Here is a 19,666-nt window from a genome sequence, read left to right on the forward strand (position 1 = left end):
ACATTTTTCCTCTCAAATGTTTAGTGACCACTTATCGTAAAAAGTTGACCACAAGGCCCCTCTATGTCTTCCTACTACAAAGAAAACAGCATTGCAGAAGATCCTAGTGACCGATATATCAGTGAAAATCAAATGATGATCTCAAAAAGGTTAGCCAGGCTAACTTAATAAAATTTAAAGTCAGAATCCACAAGAAATGCATGATCCCATTTCTTTTCACTGTTCTACAGAAAAAGCCTAGCCAGCAAGCACAGCAGTGAGAGGATGCAAACCCAGCCAAAGCTCACTTAATTCATGAATGGAAAGATGAAATGGTTTGCCTGCACCACCAAGGGCTTGGATTCAGCATCCCATGTCCCAGATAGTAAAGAAGGAATCAAACATCTCTGAAATGTAAAAGGTAGGCTTTCCTGTCTCTACACGTATGTGGCATTTCCACACACCACCCTCCCCATCATTTATTATCAATACTTCTGCCCTTGTTTCCAGACATACTCTCTCCACTTACATTCTATTTCCAGTCTGCCCAAGGTTGGCAAGAAAATAATGAGTCCCAATTCTGAAAATATTGAGAAAAAATATATTTAAATATAAGATCAGTGTGTTTCCTCAGAAAGAGTCATAACATTCAACTTGAAATGCATTCAAGAAGCTTGAAGTACAGGTGTTACAAATGTTTTGGTCTGTTCTCTCACGTGCCTGGTGACAGGACAAGGGGGAATGGGCTAAAGTTGCACCAGGGGAGGTTTAGGTTGGATATTAGGAAGAACTTCTTTACTGAAAGGGCACTGGAATGGGCTGCCCAGGGAAGCGGTTGAGTCACCATCCCTGGAGGTCTTTAAAAGACGTTTAGATGTAGAGCTTAGTGATATGGTTTAGTGGAGGACTTGTTAGTGTTAGGTCAGAGGTTGGACTAGGTGATCTTGGAGGTCTCTTCCAACCTAGATGATTCTGTGATTCTGTAAATCTGGACACAAGATCTGAGTTTTACATTACAACAAATTTACATAAGACAAGAAGGGGAAAGAAAAAAAATCACCCTTTAACAAGAAAGCAAGAAGTTACAAATAATATAAGTGTGAAAAAGTAAGGAAAATGAAGGAAATAGATGCACACACCACAGTATCTTCAACTTCAGCTATGCTATCTCACCAGTCTGAACAAGCACAAGGTCATTAAAAAGCTGCAAAACAGATAGCAAGGGAACAAGAGGTACATTGTGTGGTATTCAACTCTGGAGTGGCAGGGGAATAGAGACAGAAGAGATGAAAAGCATTTCTTGTAATCCAAAGAATGCAGCAAAATCCAAGGATCCCAGTGATAACATTGTGAAAGCAATCTCATTTTTTTTCCCTGTACTGACTCCATCCAAAGACAGCATGAGAGGTGTATGCACAATATGTTGAAATGCACAAGAGAAGCGATGAAAATGAGATGTGACATTTCCTTTGAGATTATTTCTCACCTTAACAAGAACTTCCTGGAACATTAGAGAAGAAGCTCTCTCTGAACCAGAGCTCCTTTTAGACAGCACCTGGGAACTTGTCCCACCTCTTCATTTCTTTCAGTAGATACTAGTAGCACAGATGGGAGCAGAGGAGGAAAAATTACCAAAGAGATCAATGAAAGAGGTATTTTCTGATTCATGACTCAGGGCACTCAGATGAAAACAAAATTCCACCCTGATTACATGGCAGGAAGATGGATGTGGAGGGGACCACACCCAGGATTTTTGAGTCCAGCCATCAGACTTATCTCTTAGCTCAGGAGGGTCAGACATCTGCTTCATGTGCTTCCGCACAATGCAAGCCACAAAACACTCAGCAGTTACTCACAGCTGGAGGATACAAGTGAAGTTTGAATTCTCATTCAAACACTAATGTTTTTATTGCTTATTAAGCACAAGAAAGAGCCTTCTTACATGATGTACATGAAGAAAAAGTGAGAACGGTAATGTCCCTTTGGAGGAACATTGAGTGAGGACTCTGCAGCACTGACTGATGCTATTGTGGCAACAACAGACCTTGACCCAGCAAGCTAGAATACAACTACTGTATTGGAAATTAAAAAATTTCTAACCAGTAAGAATAAGGGGAACAAGAAGTCATGGTAAATGCCTAGAGAAGAACAAAAGGCTGCAATAATGCTTTATAGTTCTCCTGGATGCCCCATTGGCTTCCAGCTGGTCCCAGCTCCAGGACTTTCAAGTGTGACTTGTATTTATTAGCCTCAACTGGATTTATCTTCTGTTATTTAGCCTCCATGGCTTTGTGGCAAGGAATTACACAGAGCTACCTGCTTTGTGTTTGTTCTTAGCTAGGTTCTTATTAGCTGCGTTGTAGGATGCCCACTGGTTCTTGTGCTGCAAGAGTGAATAAAGTAAGTCCCATTTGCCTTAGTCTCATTCACAACTTGTAGGCTTCCTTCCTATTCCCCTGCATTAAGCTGTCTTTCTTTTGGACTGAAAAATCCTAGCTTACTAAAATTGCTCACATCTTTCATCATTTTTACCATTCTCCTCTAAACATTATCCAATTCTTTTATGTTCTGAGGTGAGGGAACCAGATTGCAGACTATCCAAATTGTGTGAAATACAGAATTTTATAAGGGTATAATGTTACTTTTTGATTTTTTAATGTTACATATTAATGTAACTCTTAATGTTACATTTGATTATTTTTTTTTTACACTGAAAAAAGTGTGTTTTTTTTAAAGTACCAAAATCTATTTGACTCCATGGTTTCAGCAGAGAACTGTTTTAATAAACCACATACTAGCAACTGTCCCTTTGTCTGAAGTCACAAAAATACTATACTAGTGATCCTTATAAAGAAAAAAATGATTTATTCAAAAGAAGTGAAGGTACATAAGTAAGCCTCCCCTTGTGAAGATGGGCAAGCACCATCTTGCATTTTGCAGGTACTTACCTCCTGTTCTGGTCAATAAAATCATTTAAAAGAGCATAGCTTGCACAGCTCATTTCAAAGTGACAAATAAAGGAGTGACACTAGTCATTTGGCATCTAGCCACAGACTTGCTCCACTGAAAGGAATTTACTCAATAATACAACAAATGCAGAGATATATTTAACTCTGTTCCGTTCACAGATTGCAGAACAAGAATTACAAGAATGCATTTTCCCTGCTTGCTTCACCAAATTAATTACACCATAGAACAGAGGACTAGAAACTAAAAGCAATATGAAAAATAATACCAATGCATTCTGAAAGGCATGCTCCAGAACACAACCTTTTTGAGAAAGCAAACATTTCACAGAACAGGAGCTGAGAACTTGCTCAGATTTCTAACCTTAGGAAGAAAGTGGGAAGTGATGTCTGTATACACATGCACTTAGGAAATTCTTTAAACTCTAGGGTTCTTGGTATGCTTTATGTACAAGCACTTTCAAGAGGGAGGAGTAAAACTCGTGTCTGAAGTTTGTCACAACTTTTTACCTGTAGATGAAGATAGATGGGAATGTCTGATTATGCAGCGGGCTTGGTGCAGTCTGCTACTCCAGGCATAAGTGCCAAATCTACTGACAAGGCCAGTTGCTGGGAGAAAAGAAAAAAGAAACATTGTCATAAATTAGAAAAACTATCTTGAGAGTGAAATCATATTTCCCCCCTTTTTCCCTCCTCTTCCCTCTAATGCTTTGGAAAACCAGCACTCACCTAGCACCTGTAGACATACAAGAAATAGGTATGAAACATATATAGGAACATAATAGCCTCCTACATGCAAGCAGAATTTCATTTTTCAAATAGTTTAAAAGAAATGCAGAATACTGCACTTAATTTGCTATATCTTATACCAGGTGACATCTTCCTGCTATAAATAACTAAATGTGGTAAACAGCATTTCATCAGCTTTCCAGAACATTATGAAATACTAAGCACTGCACTAGGTAGTCACAAGCATCTGCCACTGCTAAATTGTAAATATAGGAGATTGTGAAATAATCTTCTTTTCTAATTTGCTTTTTAAGGGAAATAATCCTCAAATTGGACGTCTTCCAGATGCTAAAACCTCCAAGTGCTCTAGATCTGCATACCCTGACTCCCTTGTAGTAGTAAATCACAGCCAATGCATACATAAAGAGTCAAACTAGGCAAAGGGTAACAAATCCCAAACAGCTGACTAAGACTAATATTAATCAGCTTGGAAGGGATGCTTACTATAATGATGCTTAATAGCATCATTGTGGCAGACCTACAAACATTGCCTAATACTATGTCATAGCAAGGAGAACATGTGAGAAGTGTTTATTTTTAAACCTTTGTCAAAGGCTTTCTGAATAATACTTCAACTGAATGTATCTGTTATGCTGAACACCAAATGGAAGCTTCACTTTGACAGCAGTGTAAAAGAACAGCTCTAAAGCAGTAAAACTTTCCTCTAGTCTTCTAGTCTCTCCTCTTCTGCTGGCATCACTGAATTTTGTCAAGGCAAACTGTTTTCTCCCTAATACCTGCCAGGGCTATACGTTAAGATTCAATAAGCAGCAACTCCAGCGTAAGCATGTTTTCTGGCCACTTACGACAAGAAAAATCTCAAAGATCTAGAAAGGAAGGACTGGCATGTTGTAAAATGCTAGACCGCAATCGTTATGCACTGAAGCCTCATGAGAGTAGCTACTTTTAACGTTATGGTCAAAAATTTCAGAATAGGATGTTCAGGATCTCCAGAGACTTAAGGCACGTATACAGTTATTTTCACCACCACAGCCTGAACACTTATCTTTCAGTCACAAAGCAATACTCATTAAATTCTGAATGGTCACAATATGTTTTTGTCAAGTGATGTTTTGGCTTTCCAGACTGTGGATTCACTAACAATTATTAATGGTTCATATAGGGTTTTTTTACTTCTTACTCAGCAGAGAGGCTGTACTTTCACACAAGGAAGAGCATGTTAAACATCCTTAACATAGTTGCTAGTAGTTACATTATGGAATATTACTTTGGATTCTCTATTCAGATTTATTCACCAAGGAGTCAAAACAAGTGGCAAACAGTCACAGGTAATACTGGACATTCATCTCACCCATAACATCAGGTTAAATCATTAGTATTTGAGCCTCAGTTACTTATCAAACTCCACACACATGCTGGATTAGGAAAATAAACCCAGCTGTAGGACACAGAGTGCGACTCAGCAAATCCAGAGACATATGCTTGAATTTTGCTGGTGGAAGAGTAGAAAGGATAGAAAGGAGTGGGAAGGAAAGAAATAGCACCACATCCCAAAAAGAGACCTCAGCTTCAAGATGATAAAGTTATCTTCACCAATCTCAAACTGATCAACTGCCAAGATACCAGAAGAACAAATTTTGTTCCTTGCAAAGTACTCCAGCACACTTAACATAAAAGGAAAAGGACAGTGAATTTTTACCCTGAGAGTCGAGTCACAGTGATACAGATCCAGCAGCAGGGTCCAATACTTCCACCCAGGATGTACTATCTTTAGCTCCACTGAAGCACTAAAGCTCTTCTTAAACCACTTTACAAACTGAGTGGAAAGGAGTAAGAATAAGAGCCACATTCTGTCCTTAGAGACCCCTATTAAATCAGATTCTCAACATCAGCCACTTCCTCTTTGTTTTCCTCAAGCCATATGGCTTCCTGACAAAATCTGTACAAACAATAAAACCATTAATCAAGCTACTGTCGGAGGAAAAGACTTTCTTCCCTTCATCATTCCAGACATTTTAGTAGAGACGTTTTATGTATTTTGGTTAGAAAAAAAGAGGGTCTATTGAAGTTCCAAGAAAAGTACTAGAGTTTTCTTTGTTTTCACACTGCAGCCTTGTAGATTGGAGCCTTAACTCCAGTTCTTACTTGTAGGAGATCCTGATTCGTTAAAAATGCAGAAAAACACAGAAAGAGAGAGATGTCAGTCACACCAACAAGAAAAGGGTCCAGCCTCATTGATTCTAATAGCACGGATCCAATATAAATTGCTGCCAGGGCTCCCTAGCATACTGGGTCAGGAAGCAATTTATTTATTTAAAGTTAACATAAACAGGTATGATGAGAGGCATTAAAAGTCTTTTTTATTCCTACAAGGTACTAAGGAGATGCATGCATGCAAATACCAGTAGACCAACAAGCAGTTGACAGGAATATCTTTTGAGATATTTGAGATATTGAGAGATGCCACAGTTTAGGACTTCACAAGAGGCCAGATTTCTTAGCAATGTGAACCATGATGACCAATTTCAACAGGCTGTTGGGTGTCTCTAAGTTGGTAAAATCACGTGGGTGATCACGTTATTCTCAGATCAGGAGGAGATATACACTGCACATGCAAGGAACTCAGTGGTAGGAAGGAAGCATAAAAAGAGTAAGATTTCTAGCTCTTGTAGGAGGGGAGAAGAGAGTTTAAAAAAAACTAAGGAGGCTCTTTGCTTCACCACACTGAAGCAAGTTCAGACTTGAGACTCTGCTCAGGTTTGAGGATGAGGTGTATGCCAGCCTCAAGCTGCTGCAGGGTGAAATTCTGTTCATAAATACATACATACACTGTTGGGTGGGTATGTAAGGTAAAAATATGGTAAAACATTCCCTTTCTACCTCTCAATCAATAAGCTCAAAGAAGATAAGAGGCTGAGAATTCGAAAGTACAGAAAAGATGATAGAGGAATCAAAGACCTAATTTTCTTTGCTTGCAATGGTTTTTAAACAGACCATTTTTTGTATTCTCAGATGTCACTGAGACACATGGAGTCTGTTACCCCTGTCTACCCAAAGCAACTATTTGCATCACACCTTGCAGCCTACCCAGCAGAGAGAAAGAGGTTTTGTAGTGATGATGGAAGAAGTGAGAACAAAACAACAATTAATTCATCAACTGAATACATGACCGCATTACCAAAAAAGTGGCACCTGCAAACTGAAGAAAGGTTGACATGTTGGTCGCCTCTTCAGAGAATATGAAATTGTAGAATGCCTGTTCTGAGGATCTGTTTCCCACTGAAGTTTTTCCAAAACTTCCTGGACTAAACTTTTATTACACAGCAGTCTGCAGTGTGGAAAGAGGATTGGTAAGAAAAATAAATTGCTTTCAAATTCAGGTGATCTCTTTCAGTCACACATTTCTAAAGCAACCATGAAACATCCACTCATGTGAAAGGAAAATAGAATTGGCAGATAACAATCCTTTCTGACCTTAAAACGTTTTTCTTTTACTCCCAACACGTGTTCTATAGTGTCAGTCATTGTTCAGTAAACTATGTCCCAATTCATGTGAACCCAAGTAATCCCATTGAAAGGAAGTTCAGGAGAAACAAGAAGCAGTTTATGACAGTGAAAGAAACCTTACGGAGAAATGACATTAAAAAAGGAACCAAGCTGCTTTTCAAAAGTCTTTTTTGTTTAAATACAGGAAAGCAGCACCCTTGACTACAACAGGAAATCTTTAAAATGAACGTCTTTTCTGTCTTTGTTGAAACTGAGTAGCAATTAGCCCTAGAGGAAAAATATATGGAAATAGGAATCTCAAACCTGAGTCGTTACTGGCAAGCAGACATCTGTAGTTTTAACAAGGTCAGAACATTCTGGTCAGTTCTAAGGGTAATTGGAGAATCATGATATTAATTTATGTTTCTATCAAGCTAATGACAATTCTGAAAGACCACTGACATTGCATGGAACCTACAACTATGAATTATTAGCCTGAAGGTCACAATCTAAGAAGATACACCATCATATAGAAGTGCAGCTGGATTGTTAAATGCCTTGAAGTAGTGGTGAAAGGTACATTTATTTTGCATAGAGCACTGAGGAAGACAGGGTGCTGCAAGCTAGGGAGGCCTTACACCACATCTGGGTCATATGGTCTCAATTATCTTCTCAGCACTGTTAATCAAAACTTATCCTTCAGCAGCTATATAATGACCTATGCGAAAACTAAACCTGGGATTGCTGTTTGGCTCCTAGCAAGAAAAAAACTTCCCTGCCACAATCAGATAGCACAGCAGCATCTTCACTTGAAGTCTCACTAAAAGCATGTGGTATGAAGGTCTACAGACGCAAGACTATGTCTTCATAACAAATGTCAAAACGGAATAAATGAAAGGCTGAAAAGAAAGTTTAGGGGTATACCAGTAGAGGAAAAGGTAATTCTGCCTCCTGCTAGCTCGCTATTCTATCATGTCTTACTGTATCAATAAATAGCATACGCTTCTGAAGTAACAACACCTATATGAACCTATTTTGGCTACTGCTCTGTCCTATGGGAAGAAGGCAGATCCAAACTAGAAGCAAGGCACGTTACATGAATATAAGCAACATCAACCTATTGAAGTCTTTACTGCACTTAGACCATGAAAGGTTGCAGGTCACAGCAGAAGTCACACAACTTTATTCCTGCCTCTGCCCCAGAGGGGCCTAATGCCTGAAACTGAACTGACAGAGGACTCAACCAACCCTTGACTCCACATCATTCAGTCCCATGCCTGCTTGTGTCTAACTTGCCTACGGCACTCATCTCACAAATCCTGCTCACATTACCGCTAGCCTGTGGTCACATCCGAGTGAGCAGCCTATCTGGGATTCCCAAGTAGCTGTGGTTGTTGTTGCAATAAATAAATCAGTAAATCCTGTGTTAACAGGAGCAACATTATTAACTTCCCTTTCTACATTAGTCAAAAAAGTCAAAAAATCACCTTTGTTACTACTAGTTTGCTCAGGAAAAGAAAAAATGGATGATAACTTCTTTATATCCCATTGTAAATTATTCCCTCTTCACAAATTTTGCATCCTAGTTCTTTATGCTCTACTGAAATGCTGAAAAGTGTTATGAAAGTGTGCTGGTCTATAAACCAAAGAGTGAAATAAAAATAAGCAGATAGCTTTTTAAATCAATTTTTACCATGACCTTAAGAGTTCTGCTTGTCAGTTTTCTCCTTGTATGTCAAGGGCATTTGCTTTCCCTCCAGAAGCTTGAATTCGTTTAACACAAATTTAAACTTTCAGAGAACCAGTTGTTGAGAAAAGGGTAAAAAATCGACCTCATGTGATTTATTTTCTTTTTGTTTTTTAAAAAAATACTTCCAAGAGAACTCACAATACATAAACTATGATGACATTGTCATATAAAAGAGAGTACGTACAGGTGGGGGACACTCTTCTCTTGCTCCCAACTAGTAGAATTGTACTTGAAAACACCCAGCATTAAAGCTCACTGAAACAATTAGCCAAAGATTAAATTGGCATGCTGATATAACAGAGAGCCACCAAAACACATACACAGCCTGTGCATGTACTACTTCATGACTCCCTGATCTCCTCATGCATTCTGTGCAACTCAGTTTGGAAGAATACCAGAGCAACAGCAGAAATTAGTAATTCTTTTACTTGCCATGATGAGTTTTTTTTTTGTTTGTTTTTGTTTTTTTCTTAAGACAGCATGTATTGCAATTGTATCGCATTACACTTACTGATAGGAGGCATGCTTTTGATTATTTCCTGCTGGAGTTTCAGAAGTGTGAAGGTTGCTGCAGACTGCTGATCAGACACCTCTGCTAGAAAACACTGCCCAACTACACCACTGAAGGTAGACACATCCAGCATCACTTGACCAGGCAACTGTCCGACACAACCAGTAGAGAATGTGTGAAGTCACAGAGGAAAACTTACTCTGTTGTTGAAAATTATTTTGCCTAGTCTTGCAGCTCATGATCAGGCAAAGTCTGCTCTGCAGATTTAGAATACAAGAAGTTCCAACTCCTTGTGTGCCTGTCATTCCATTTGAAACAAAACCGTATGATTTCACCCTTGATTATTAATACTTTAAACAGCATCACAAAAACTTGCCATGCCTATGTATGACTAAATATTTTGCACCAATTCTCAGAAAAGCATATATGAGAAAGCTTACTTACAAAAATAAAAATAGGCTAAGGCAATACAACTGTGATATTTAACAGAAATTGGGATTGGGTCTGTTTTCACATCCACTGAGTTGTTTAAATTGCAGGTTACTATAAAGTGTGTCAAGTAAGATCATTTGCTATTGATCCTAACAGAACGAGTGGAAGACATTTTAGAAGAACAATACAAGTAAAAACATGCATGTCAGTAAGATATCACATGGATGTTAGGAAGAGGTTCTTCACCAAGAGGGTGATCGGGCACTGGAACAGGCTCACAGGGCATTGGTCATGGCCCTGACCCTGCTGGAGTTCTGAGAGCATTGTCCAAACGCTTCTTGACATAGGGTCTGGTTTTGGGTGGTCCGGTATGGAGCCAGGAGTTGGACTCCATGATCCTTGTGGGTCCCTCACAACTTGGGATAGTCTGTTCTTAACCATGCAAATCTCTGAAAAACTGGACAAGTCATACAAGTGTATCAGTATTTAGGAGAAGTAAAAATGGTAGCAAAGTGTAGCACTTGCTTTAATTTCTTTCCTTAAAGGTAAATCTGGTTGACAGTAACTGGACAAAAAATGGAATGGGATTCCATTTGACTTGTGTAAGCGTAGCTAAGGACATACGTACATGTAACAGTAGCGAAAGAATAAAAACAGATTTCTCTTCCTTTGCCACTGAGCATACATCCCAGCCAGGATTAACAACTGAACAGTAGCAAAGCAGTAGTTTAGCATACAGCCTGTGATCACAAACATAAAGGCAGAATCCAACATTTCCATGAGTTCTCTCAAACAGCAGATATAATTCTTGAGGAAATTATTCTTCACTTTCCAGGTACAGACAGACAGCAATTTCCATTTGCACATCATAGCAATTTGTAATCAATTCTGGAGAGCCTGTTTTCTGGAGAGCCTATTTTATTAAAAAAGACTGCTGTCATCTTTGCAAACTAAGGACGTTCTTCTCTCCTTTCATAGGTTGCTTACACAGCATCATTTTGCATGATGATTTGACCTGTTTTTATAAGAGCATTGAAGTAAGATCATCCCAGAATCCACATCAGGAACAGAAAAAGAATGAAGAGACCACATTTAGTTACCACAAGATGTTTGTAAATTTAAATTGTTTTGGTTTAGAATTAACCAAAAACAATCAAAGAAATCCAGTTTCACATTAGTTCTGGCTTAGCAGGAACATTACATGTCAGTCTGCGCTTCCAACTAACCTTTTTGATACAAAAAAGGTTGTCATCCAAAACAGTGATTCCCCAGAGGGCTTAAGGGTTAACTTAACTTCCAAATGTAGTTATAACGCACTCTTAACAACTCTCAGATTCCAGCCTTCCTATAATTGCATAGGAAAAAGCAAAGCACAGAAGTAAAGCTAGTGCTAAGTTGCAGCAAAACTGGCAGCAGATACAGAAACCTTTCTCCTTTCCTAAAGGCCTGCAGAGGTTTATTTTGTGATTTCCATCTCGCATACGGTGCACTGCAGTCTTCGCATTTGATTCAAATGTACATAGTTCCATTAGCACTCTGTGCAGAAGCCAGCTCTGCACTCAGAAATTGTAACATTCTCCTACCTCTTCCATTTCTTCCTGTCCCACATGGCCGCCCTCAATTTATAGTGAGTTGGGTCAGGAATCAAATCCAGACTTTGGATTTTCAAAACCTAATCAAATCCAGACTTTGGATTTTCAAAACCTAACTAACAATCCAGCAAAACACACATGACAGTGAAACAACAGTGCAAGCTATTTCATACAGCTCACCACTGCTAAGTTGATAAAGGGCCAGTGAATACCTCCGTGCACACCTACAAAGAAAGGACTACACTCAGACAAAATAAAATCCAGTCTTGTAAGGCATCAGAAAGTCTGCTATCTCTAGGTTCTGTCTTTTGCAGATAAAGTGAAGTTATATTACTGAAGGGGCAAAGAGGCTTTGTATGTTTTCACCAATACGTTAGAGGTCGTTATTTCAAAAGTAGTTAAAAAACCTCATTAATTTAGGTTTTATGCTGATGTACAAAAGGAAGTAGAAGACAATATACCACTTTCTTGTATATGTTGCAACACAAAGTAACTCAATTTCAGTACAAGAACAATGCAAGTTTGCTAAGCAGCAGTCTTTTTGGGTAACTTGTGGCTTCAAATAGTTGGCTTTATAAAATGAACTTCAAACGTCTCTCACTGAAAGCAAACAATGGATAATACAGGGTGAACGTACTGAAGTATATAACTGTTACTCATTTCACCATTGTAAAAAGTCACAGATGGCACCTGCAGAGGAACATGGGGCCTGAAATCTTGCAGATTTGTAGCTTCATTCACAAGCATTTGTCCTTGTTGAAAAGGAGTGCACTCCATCAGACCTCTAACCAACATCTGTTCACCTGCCTCTCCAAGTATTTGAGAAAATGTTAGTGGAATTATAATATAATGTTTATTTATTTGATAAGTAACAAACTGTATATAATAGCAGTAGCTGTTAAAATCAGATCTGTTTTTGTTTGAAGCCTTAATTGCTTACTTTATTATGTAGCTAATGAAAGCCATGTTTTACCTTTTTCTTGCCTTGCAATTAGAGATGAGCCAATGGAGGAAACACAAAGCTGACTTTTGCTGGTTTTGCTGTACTCCCCAGCAAGATGTTTAATCAATGCTCTTGAAGCAATCCTTCCAGTGGAATGGATTACATGGGTGTTTGGACCTTGCACAGGTGCAAGTGTAAAACGAATGTGGGAGATGCAGAAAAATTTATTTCTCTATCACAAGCCATTACCTCTATCTCTAACAGCAGTAAGCAAAGCAATAGCATCTGTCACAGTAAAGAGATTACCTTACTACAAGGTTTTACAAGTTATTAGACTCCCACAACTCCCAGCTTCAGAAGTAATAACCATCTCCCATTAGACACTGACTGGTAGTGAATTATCATCCAGTAGAACCAGGGCCAACTAAGCACCAGCTACCAAGAAATGCCCAATCAAGAGGTCATTTACACAAGTGAAGTCTTTGAAATTTGTTTATTTGCTAGTATAAAAGTTTTTTTGCTTTAACTACTACAAAATTTAATGTGTCAATGGCAACACAATTCTACATTTAAAAGGACGTTAGCAACGACAAAGAAAGCAGAATTTTGTAGTCCAAGACAGCATTAGGTTTACAGGTAAGTTAAAAAAAAAAAAAAAGCTCATCTGGGATTTAGTTTCTAGTTGGCAACAACAGAATGACCATGTCTTTAAATCACCTATGATAATGATTACATCTTAAGACGCTCAGGAGAAAAAACAGGTCTAGATGAAAGATCCTACCACAAAAGCGGAGACATCCAATGTACTCAGGACTCAAGAGAAAACGTCAGGCTGCTCACCTCAAAGGTAAAAACACAAATCTGTAGACATTCTGCTTACAGCAGGAGAGAAAGAACCCAACCTTGAAGATACTTTTATGAAGCTAAACAAACTCTAAATGTACGTAGATGGTATTCATTTAAGCAGAAGCTTAACTTTGATTACAAGTCGCTACATTTTTCCTGATAAGTATAACATCACTATGAAAAATAAAACCAAACCCAGCAGGTTGATTTAAAAGTCATAGCACTAACCCTTACCATAACCTGAACTGCAGAACCTTCACTCTTACAGGAAGGAAGAAACAGTGACCTAGTCAACCCCTTTACATCTCAAGCCACTATGGTTGTTATACACAAATAAATCCACATGTAATGAAAATGATAAAAGCAAGTTTTCTCTAACACCATCCCTACTATTCAGTATTTTAAATCTCTGAAAAAGTTAAAATGGATGATCGATACACTTAGGTAAATGCAAGGTGTGAGATGGGAGACAGAGAAGCTATCTTTATGGTGACTGATCAAGCTTATCAGAGCAAGTAAATTAAGAAAGTAAGCACAAAAAGGTACGTTACAATAAAGACGACAATGGGTTGGTCACAACGTAGGTTGCACAGCAAAGTGAAAAATAATCATTAAGCTTAGACTAGCTAGCCTCTCCAAGAACTGGAACAGTGGAAAGAGAGACAGTCTTTTTCATAACTCCAAGGCCTTGTCTATATGAGAACTTCAAGTTAAGAAACATATATTTATTTTTTCCTGACTGACTTATGAAGTCCTCACATTAATTCCAGAATCAGGTCAAAGAAGAAGTCATCACCTAGATTCAAACGCTTTTCCTTACAGTTGAACAACAGTTTATTTTTACTTTTGTAGAGGACAATCATTACTTAAAATGACGTGCTCAACATAAGCTTTCAATTTCCCTTGGAAATTCTTCAAGGTTCAAAAGCAGGATTCAGATCATGTTGCAATTAGCAGAACAAGCTGAAAAAGCATCAAGATAAGAAAGCAAGCAGCAATGAATCCTACAATGTCTTATGGTGCCTTCACACTTCTTTGGCAACTTCTCTCTCGAATTTAAAGTACTGGCTAGCAAATCCCCCAAATTCCCTTTAGAAAAAAATTCCAGTGTACCGTAACATGTGGGAGGTGTACACACACACACACACACTCAGCTGTTAGTTGATCTTCTGGAGTTCAAAGCCAAAGAGCTGCAAATACTTCTAAGTCAAGCACGCGGTAAAGATGCACCACAATGTTAATGCACTAACGTGAATATCAACACAGAAAGTTTTAATCCTTCACTGCAACAGTGCACTTCACGGAATACATGAGGCTTCAGTAGGTGCTGGCCATCTCCCGGGGGAAGCATGAAGACCCTTAGGGGAAGTGAAAAAAAATCAGTTCCAAACACGCCCCTGTGCATCCCCCAGAATCTGTCACCATCTGAAGAGCCTCACTAGTTTTGGAGTACTGCTCAATCACTGCAGACTAGAAGCTAAGTGGCCAAAGATGCTGTCCAAATCTGGTTAATAAATTCTTCTCCCCTCCTCTCCAAACCAAAAAAGTTATTTGGTTTCCAAATTTATTTATTTTTTTATTTTTTTAAGGTAATACAAATCTAATTCATCCTCAGCCAGCATACAGCTGGGAGGAATAGATGTAAAGAAAAATGAAAATATCTCAAAATTTGGGAATGTTTTCAGTTAGTACTGACTCAGATCCCATGCAGATTACACTTTTTTTTTTTTAAATCAGTCCTGACTTGCAATTTCCAGGATTTCAATACAAAAGAAAACTTATTAAGGACTTAGAATGGATTCTTCCCTGAAGACAAATACAACACATCTACATAAAAAATGTAGGAATTGTCAATGACAAAGTGTGCATATTTTCAAAATCAACATTCCCAAACAATGAAAGTTTTCAAAATAGCAAATATCAAAGTTAAACAGAGGAGGCTGAAAAGGATGCTTTGATCTTCTCTGAAAATGAAGACAACTTAGAGAATAACAGACACACAACTTGCTTCTAGAAAAAAGAATATAATCCTAGCCATTTAAAAATACTACCTTGCTCCTATGTCCTAACAGTAGTACTATGAGTATACCAGGTGGCCTGGACAAAGAAACAGCCAAACTACTGAGTAGAGTTCTGTGGTGACCAAACTTCATTACAAGACTGCAGTACAGTGCTGCCACTCTACATATTATTCGAGGAAAAAAGTGTATTTTTCCCCTTGTGACCGTATGCAGTTTGTACGATTTGTATGATTTATGAAAGGATCTTAAGGTACCAGCTAAAAACAAATGCAATTACCTGAACAAAAGGGTACCCAAGACCTGAGCTGTCCCTTGCCAGGGTTGCTCTCCCATGCCTGCCAGCTCAGGCATTTCATTGTAATACTTATACCAGCTTTTGATCCTGCAGGACTTTGGAAACAGACCACTACTGAAAATACACTACTTCCTTTCTATGCCACACCGCCCCCAAACAAAACACATATAGCTCTGTAAGTGTTTATTGCTTGGGCTCACCTCTACTGAAATCTTTGGAGGTCTTCAAATTGGAAAAAAAGACCAAGTTCTTGCCTGCATGCTGCCTTACAAGCTAACCATCCTATTACATCACCAGGTAAACCTCACTGCAAATTGATTTAACTCAGGAGATTCTAACAATGAAGAGGAAGACAGATCTATCAGATGGGAAATATTTGATTTGGCTTTACTACTTTAAATACAGTCAATATCTTCTTTCAATATGCTTACAAGAATTTTTAGCTATTATCAGTAGCGTTAATGGTCAGATTCATTGTTCCACTGTCAGCTCCCACCTGTTACTCAAAACACTCATCACTACCTCTTCATTTTAGAAAGGAGTCTGATAGTGTGCATGCATGGTCACTGCTCCATACAAGATGCTGGTCTTACTATTGAAGGCAATGAGAATTTAACTGAGGTCATAAACAGTAATTTTTGGTAAAGTTAATTTGCAACTGAGAACAGTAATGGCGTTTGAGCCAGCACTGGCTGGCTGAAGCCAACATATTTCAACTATTCCCAGTGTAAAGGTTTCAAAATAAAATGAGGAGGGAGGAACTGTACCTTAAACACCTACTGCTTACGTGAGACACAAGAAAAGCTGTAGGTCAGACCACATATTCAGCTAACTCAGTATCCCATCTCAGTGTCCAGAGTAAGGCTTCCAAATGCATGCAAACACTGTGGCAAGAGTTTAACAGCCTAACCACAAACAGCTTCACTGTGGAAGTGCAACATAGATTATATGAACACTGGACAAGATTTCTTTGGACTTCTTCCATTAAAAAGGAAGATTAGAAGGGGTTACAGGCTCACATTCAAAGACTTCACCTAAAGACACCCGAAGATGACTAACCTGCTATGCAGAGAAACACCAAGCTTAAGCAGGGTTAAAGCATTAATGAAGTTTGCTTTACACACACACACACAGATATAAAGCACCTATCACCATATTGGCAAACACTTTCTGGAACCACTCTGATGACAGAGTAGACGACTTTAAAAGTTAGTTTACCTTTTAAAAAGCTGAAACAATGTGTAATCTAGTGGTTGATTTAAAATAGAATCCCTGGTGATTCCAGCCTTGGCCCTCTGCAAGTATGAGGTCAAATACACTAGCTTAAAACCCAAGCAAAGAATTTTTTACTAAAGCATTTTAACTTGAATTGAGAATGGGTTAAGAGGCTGCACAAAATTACCATAGCTCAGCAGATATGGATTAGCTTGTTAAGCTATTGCAACTCAGTGTGTCAGTCCTCAGTCTCTCCAGCCTCTTTTGAAAGGCTACACAGAATGCAAAAAAACCAGCTACTTCACCCCTGTATTCCGAGATGATAACATCTCTGGTTGAAGAATACTTCAGCACCTCTACCCCATCCTCTCATAATACTATTCTTCCCCCGCTGTTCCCAGTAGGCCTTTGCGCTTAATTCAGATTCACTTCTTCCGAGGTAGACACAGTTTCTAATGCTGCAAAAGCTACAGGAAATACTGCAAAAGGAGCAGTATTGACAGCATTTCCAAAGAAATCTGTAGTTGTCCTGCATCACTGATACACTATGGTCTAACTAGAAACTGCTTTTACTCCACCTCCACGCTTATTTTCCATCATTGTTTACACAGATTACTTGATCACAATGTTTTGCTGTACTTTTACATTCTCTCTGACTTAAAAGTTTATGATCTTCTGTAGCTGTGATGAACAAAGACAGAAGTTTATACAAAGGTTTTTATATTTCCTCAGACTCTGGACATCAGTTGGTCCACTTCATTCTTCCCTTCTGCCTTACAGCAATTCCCAGAGTGACATAAGACAATTCCACCCTCATAAAAGAGACCAGCACAAAGTACTAATCATCCCTTTTATAGCATTCACTTCCAAATCAAGCAGGAAGCTCTAATTCCCACAGAGCCTCAATAATGCCTTTCAACAGGCAACATTTCACGTACTAGGTCCTTAAGGAGATGCCATACAGGCAACCTATACTTCTATTGGGAACAATGAATACAGACATCCCCAGAAGGTCTGCCTTTGTTTTTCCTTTATCGTGCGCTTTCTTGTTGCCCAATCAAGTGAAAATCTATACTGCTTCCTTTTTAAATAAACATTCTGTGAAAAAAACACAGGTACAATTAAACATCAGGTATTATGTTAAGAATGCGCCGACTCATTTGACTTAGTACTAGTGTGGTTAGGGTTTAAAACTATCACAAGCTTTAAAATGCATCTACCCTTTTTAAGATTACTCGAATACTAAGTGGAAATACCACCTTACAGCTAGATGGGCCAGTTTTCAACATACTAGTAGCATCTTTTAAAACTGACATTCATACATCTTTACTAGCTATTGCTGTTCATAGTCATTGAAAGATGTCAGAGTTCAGGCAACCTCTTCAGCTGAAAAGAAGAAATACATCAATAGCAATGAAAATTTTATTCAACTCCACAAAAAAACTATCAACCTATAGGTTTTTAAGTAATATAATACAACACATACACATGATACTCAGCTGTAGTGTTTAATAGTACTCTTTACAGACAAAAAGCACAAAAAAATTTGTTCTTTCATCCAATTGACTACAGCTAAGTAAGCAATGCTAAGTAAGCATTGCAGATTGAAAGGTGGATTTCTGTAATGGCACCAACAACCTCAGTTAAGACTTCTCTGTATTTCTAGTATCAAAGTCCAACTGAAAGTATTGCTAATTAGATAATTTTTGGAGTCATGTTTTGCAGACCAGCTACAAGGGTAGCAACACTACTTAATAATCTTGACTTCCTGAGTAGATGCTCTATGCTAAAGAAAGCATGGGTAACACTGGGGGGCAGAAGCACTTTTAACTTGCCACCAACATGTATCATTTGATGTAAAAAGACATCTTTCTCCTGAAATCCAACAGTCTAGGTCAGCACTAGCTTCCTTTGCCAAGTTTATTTCAAGAACACTTTATCTAAATGTTCTTAGTGTTAGTCCAGATCTGTGAGGTAGGTATGGCTGCAATAAAGAGGGAGAATGGTAAATGGATTTCAAATAATTCTATACATACAGGATAATTACAGGAAAGCAAATAATTATTGGAAAAGATCTAGAAAATTGATTCAAAGCAGTCAACTATCAAAGCGATGGAAGACCACTGCCTTTCAAACCCATTCTACTGCATTCACTACTTAAAGCACAATCTCTTGCCAGCATTTTGAGAAGCAAGTCTTCCCTTTGTACAAGTAACAGAATTCTAGAATTGACAGAAACTTTAGTAGATGATACACAGCTTTAACAACACAGAACAAAAAACAACTACGCACACACACAAAAAAAAGAAAGAGACAATATGTAGCATATAGAGAACATGTTACTTCAAAAATTGAGTCATCTCCTCACTCAGCTGTGCTGGTAGCATTTTGCAGAAGGCAAAAACTAGCTTTTTTTCAGCCCAGCATTCAACAGGCAGATGCAAGAGCACAGTGACATCAGACACCACCAATGACAGCATGGAAGTGACGCGCTCCTGGCTAGAGCTGGCAAGTTCACTGAGGCAGCAAAGCATTATACAACCTGAAACAATTTTCCCAGTGATGGGACAAAGAGATGCTTCTGAAGTCTCCTAGGTCTTCAACAAAACACATGAAGAGCCCAGTCCCTGCCACGAACTAGATGCATGCTCACGCCAACCATGCCTTCCCCACTAGAAGGCAAACGGGGCTGCCTGCAGCCAGCCCAGCCAATAGCACCATGGAACATGGCATTTTTTGTTTAAAACAAATTTCAGAGAAGGGACGGAAATTTAAGTTGCTAGGTTCTTTAGAAGAGGTAGCTTAAATGACAAATATAAGGAGCCACAAAAGTTATTTATATTTGATGTGTAACTGAAGAAGAAATATCCAACACCACCG

General features: G+C 38.5%; 1 protein-coding gene across 6 annotated transcripts in view; it reads right to left on the minus strand.

Annotated features, from left to right (window-relative positions):
• RASSF8 (Ras association domain family member 8) overlaps nucleotides 1-19,666 on the minus strand; it is an 88,115-nt gene that overhangs the window by 36,944 nt on the left and 31,505 nt on the right. For 4 of the 6 annotated variants that reach the window (XM_035540831.2, XM_035540835.2, XM_035540833.2 and 1 more), the window contains one exon: nucleotides 3,456-3,554. The gene's annotated coding sequence lies outside the window, so the exon portion shown is untranslated. Of the gene's footprint in view, nucleotides 1-3,455; nucleotides 3,555-6,887; nucleotides 7,024-7,505; nucleotides 7,569-19,666 lie in introns of all 6 variants that reach the window. The other 2 variants (XM_035540832.2, XM_050710010.1) reach the window with 2 other exon arrangements.

This window comes from Cygnus atratus, chromosome 1 (genome assembly GCF_013377495.2).
Source record: "Cygnus atratus isolate AKBS03 ecotype Queensland, Australia chromosome 1, CAtr_DNAZoo_HiC_assembly, whole genome shotgun sequence".
NCBI lineage: Eukaryota > Metazoa > Chordata > Aves > Anseriformes > Anatidae > Cygnus > Cygnus atratus.